At 38.3% G+C, this 4,605-nt stretch overlaps 1 non-coding gene across 1 annotated transcript; it reads left to right on the forward strand.

Moving 5' to 3' along the window:
- The first annotated feature begins 454 nt into the window (after positions 1–454).
- Positions 455–527, forward strand: TRNAW-CCA (transfer RNA tryptophan (anticodon CCA)). The gene has a single exon. It is a non-coding gene; the product is annotated as a tRNA-Trp (tRNA).
- The last annotated feature ends 4,078 nt before the right edge of the window (positions 528–4,605 follow it).

The raw sequence follows: 4,605 nt of genomic DNA on the forward strand, positions 1-4,605 counted from the left end.
GGGTTCCTTCAAGATAAAAGTAATTGAATGCATGACGTTTTTAACATATGGGGAAGAGATTTATACAAAATAGATAAGAATTTAGGGATGAATTAGTGGTAAGACAATGGAACAGTACCCACACAAAAGGTAAGAACATTCTTAATTCCTGGGAAACTAAGAAGTTTTGCATAAAAGAAAAAGTAGTCATGGTACCGTACATGGCTTAATTGTGAATAACATTGACACAGTCAAAATGATGCAATGTCTTGATTCTGATCTAAAGAAAATTATGTCATAATTATGGTGGTAGAATGGGGGATGAAAAGCGAACATATGGAAAGTGAGCAGCAAAAACCCCAAAAATCTAGCATTTCTTCTTCCATAGTGAGAAGTCAGCAGATAATGTTTTAAATGGAAAAATCAAGAAGTGCCAACGTAAGTATAGTATTAAGAAACATGAAAGTAAGGGAATTCCCTGGTGGTCCAGTGGTTAGGACTCCATGCTTCCACTGCTGGGGGCCCAGGTTCGATCCCTGGCCGGGGAACTAAGATCCTGCAAGCTGCAAGGCAAGGCGCCCCCCCCCCCCAAAAAAAAAAAAGAACCATGAAGGTAGATATTAAAGGAAAGTGAAATATTTGAAAGTTGCCATTTTCTAGAGCATCAGTTGAATGGGGGTGGTAAGACAATCATATTTTTTCATAATTAGTCTTGTAGAATGTGTATCTTTAAACTATGTGCTATGTGGAGGGAATAAAAAGCATTTCATGTCTATAAAGTTCAGACTCATAGTTACACATTCTCTTTTTAGAAGCCTGAAGCTAGCCTCAGGGACAGAAGGACCTTGTTAGAAGACGCCAATGAGGATAACATCTTCTGTTGAGCTATTTTGAGGACACAAAGCCTGTGGGGAAGACCAAAAGTAGTCAGAGGAAGCAGCAGAATTAAGAAGGAATGCTTAAATCCCACTCCTTATTTTTGCACAATGAAAAGTGTTCTCATTTTCTACTCCCCATGAGAGAAAGGCATGGAAACACTTTCTGCTTTCTTCTCTGACCTCTGATAAAATTAGGAAAAGGCATGGAGGACACGAGGCTCAGTTACTTCTGGGGAGGCTTCTTCTTTCTGCATGGATTGCCCTCAGGACCTAGGTGTCCTCTGCTTGTCCAGGGGCATGCATTCCAGGCAGTGTCTGTCCCTGACTCTGCAGAGGGAGGCCAGCAGTTTGGGGGATATGCTCAGTTCCAGAGAGGAGATATATGGAGTAATTACTGAATGATATAAATACATATTCTCCAATTTGCATTTATCAGTAATAAAACTGACATTTTAACTCTATGTCTATCAGTCCTATATCTTATTTCTCAACTGGCTTCAAACTCAGGAGAAAAATAAAGAATGTGCTTTTATTGAATCACTCTCAAAACCCAACAGACACTATTGCCTTCCTGGATATTGAGAGCTCCTTGACAAGTAATAACACTGAGCATGAGGAATTTCGTGGATGCTGTGAGGTGCTGCCGGGTGCTCCTTTGAGAAATGAAGACTTAGTTCCCAGTTCCTGGGAGTGCTGCTAACAAACAGCCTTCTGCATGAATTGCCTCACTAAAGAGAGTTGCCTTGACCAAAGGCAAAAGCACAATGAGATATCACCTCACACCTGTCAGAATGGCTATTATCAAAAAGACAACAAATAACAAGTGTTAGTGAGGATGTGGAGAAAAGGGAACCCCTGTGGAATGTTGCTGGGAATGTAAATTGGTACAGAAACTATAGAAAACAGTATGGAGGCTCCTAAAAATAGAACTACCATACGATCCAGCAATTCCACTCCTAGGTATTTATCTGAAGAAAACAAAAACATTAATTTGAAAAGATATATGTACCCAATGTTCGTTGTAGCATTATTTACAATACCCAAGATATGGAAGCAACCTAAGTGTCCATCCATAGATGAGAGGACACAGAAGTTCTGATATACCTATACATCTAGATCTAGATGGATGGATAGATAGATAGATAGATAGAAGAGAATGGAATATTAGCCATAAAAGGAATGAAATCTTGCATTTGTGACAACATGGGTGGACTTAGAGGGTATTATGCTGAATGAAATAAATCAAACGATAAATACAGTATGGATTCACTTATGAATTTGATAAACAATATAAATGAACAAACATAACAAAACTGAAACAGATTCATAGATACAGAGAACAAACTGGTGGTTGCCATATGGGAGGAGATGGGGAGATGGGTGAAATAAGTGAAGAGGATTAAGAGCTACAAACTTCCAGTTATAAAATAAGTCATGGGAATGTAAGTACAGCATAGAAAATTCAGCCAATAATATTGTAATAACTCGGTATGATGATAGATGGTAACTACACTTATGGTGATCATTTTGTGATGTATAAAAATATGGAATCACTATGTTGTACACCTGAAACTAGTTATAATATTGTAAGTCAATTATACTTTAAAAAAAAAAAACTGGATGAGAGATGATGACTTCAGAAAAAGAAAAACAAGAAACTATATCACAACATATCTTATCCCTGTGGCAAATCTTACTTCCTTCTCAATACTGCCTAATTCTGCTTCTTTTGACAAGAGTTGATTCCAACAGCACTCCATAATAAACTTTCTGAAAACTTCTCTCCATTTCAGAATCAGATTCCCAGGAATTTCAACTTTCAAGAGTGAGTAATGTGTTATTACACAGGTAAATCCTCATAGGCTTTTGCAGATTATAACAGTTAACACTGAGTCTTTACTATGTGTCAGTTATTCTGTTCAGCACTTTACATGTATTAACTCTTTTGCGCGCGCGCGTGTGTGTGTGTGTGTGTGATAACAACACTATAGGTAAGCATTATTATCATGTCCAGGATGAGGACAATAAATTTCAGAGAGGTTAAGTAAGTCACAAATAGCTGAGCTGACATGTTAATCAAGTTAACCTGTCTGCAACAACTGTCCTCTTAACCTCCCTGCCAGAACTCTCTCTTAAAGAAAATGTCAATTTCTACAGATTGTGAGAAGTTAACCAAAGAGGAGTTCTCTTTAGGTAAAATATTCTCTGTCTTACATATCTTGCATTAGCAAGTAGGACCTTAGAAAGAGAATCCCAAGTTTACCACTGTCTGCTTTTTTTTTTTTTTTTTTTTTTGCGGTACACAGGGCTCTCACTCCTGTGGCCTCTCCCGTTGCGGAGCACAGGCTCCGGACGTGCAGGCTCAGCGGCCACGGCTCACAGGCCCAGCCGCTCAGCAGCATGTGGGACCTTCCCGAACCGGGGCACGAACCCATGTCCCCTGCATCGGCAGGCGGACTCTCAACCACTGCGCCACCAGGGAAGCCCCACTGTCTGCTTTATGTGAACTAAGGATAGTTAATATTTTGAGATTTTTAAAAACTTTTTATTTTATATTGGAGTATAGCCAATTAACAATGTTGTGACAGTTTCAGCTGCACAGCAAGGCAACTCAGCCATAGATATACATGTATCCATTCTCCCCTAAACTCCCCTCCCATCCAGGCTGCCACATAACATTGAGCAGAGTTCCCTGTGCTGTACAGTAGGTCCCTGTTGGTTATCCTTTTTAAATATAGCAGTGTGTTGTTTCCTCAACCATTAGCCTGAGATAGCTGAATTGTTCTATGAATAAATTATAGAAGTATGACAGAAATCACAGATAAATAGGAAAAGGTATTCCATCTCCTCCAAATTCTACAGTCTTGTGTGTGTGTGTGTGTGTATGTGTGTGTGTGTGTGTGTGTCTTGAGCTCTCATTGGTGCTGTTCTTTAAAACTAGCTCTTTTTGAAGCAATCTATGCTTTTCATCCTTTCTCATGTTCCTCATGAGCTATCCATGGTACTGACTGCAGTTCTGCCCAAAGAAAATCAAGCATAGAATACTGGAACTAAAAACAAATTTAGAGATGATCTGTTCACTGTCTGAAATGATTCTGGCCTTTCAGTGACTCATGAGATACAGAATATCTCAGATGCTTGATACAGAAAAGTTTATCTTTTATAAATCTGTTTAGTGCAGCATAACTTAGGTGTTGGTTGGGGTGGGGGTAGGACATTCTATCTGCATTTATAGATGATATTCAAAATCACTCTCTAATATTTCACGTTAATTTTACCAATGAAAATTTTGAAATATAATACAGCATTTTGACACAGATTCATCATACTCTCTTCCACTTCTTAATCCTCCCTCCCCAACAGACAGCTTGAGTGTACTTGGTCTCTTCTATTTATATATGTATACACACACACACACATATATATATATTTATCCATGTGTGTACATATATATGTGTGTGTGTATATATATATATATATATATATATAGTTGTTTATGTGACCCACTATACTATTCCTTTCTCCCTCCTCTTCCTTCTCCCTTCCCAAATTCCAACTTTTTCCTATCTACTATTAATATTCCTTATGTTATAGTTGGGCAAACTGGTTCCTGAAAGGGATGTGACTAGACTCATTAGCTGGCTGGATAAGCATTATCTATTTTTTGAGTCTGTCACTGTGTAGAACAGCAATATCCTATACAAATAAAATGTGAGCCACATTTTTAGACTTTTTATAAGCCACACTA

This window comes from Aethalodelphis obliquidens, unplaced genomic scaffold (genome assembly GCF_003676395.1).
Source record: "Aethalodelphis obliquidens isolate GAN/ISIS:26980383/991018 unplaced genomic scaffold, ASM367639v1 scaffold12, whole genome shotgun sequence".
Classification (NCBI taxonomy): Eukaryota; Metazoa; Chordata; class Mammalia; order Artiodactyla; family Delphinidae; genus Aethalodelphis; species Aethalodelphis obliquidens.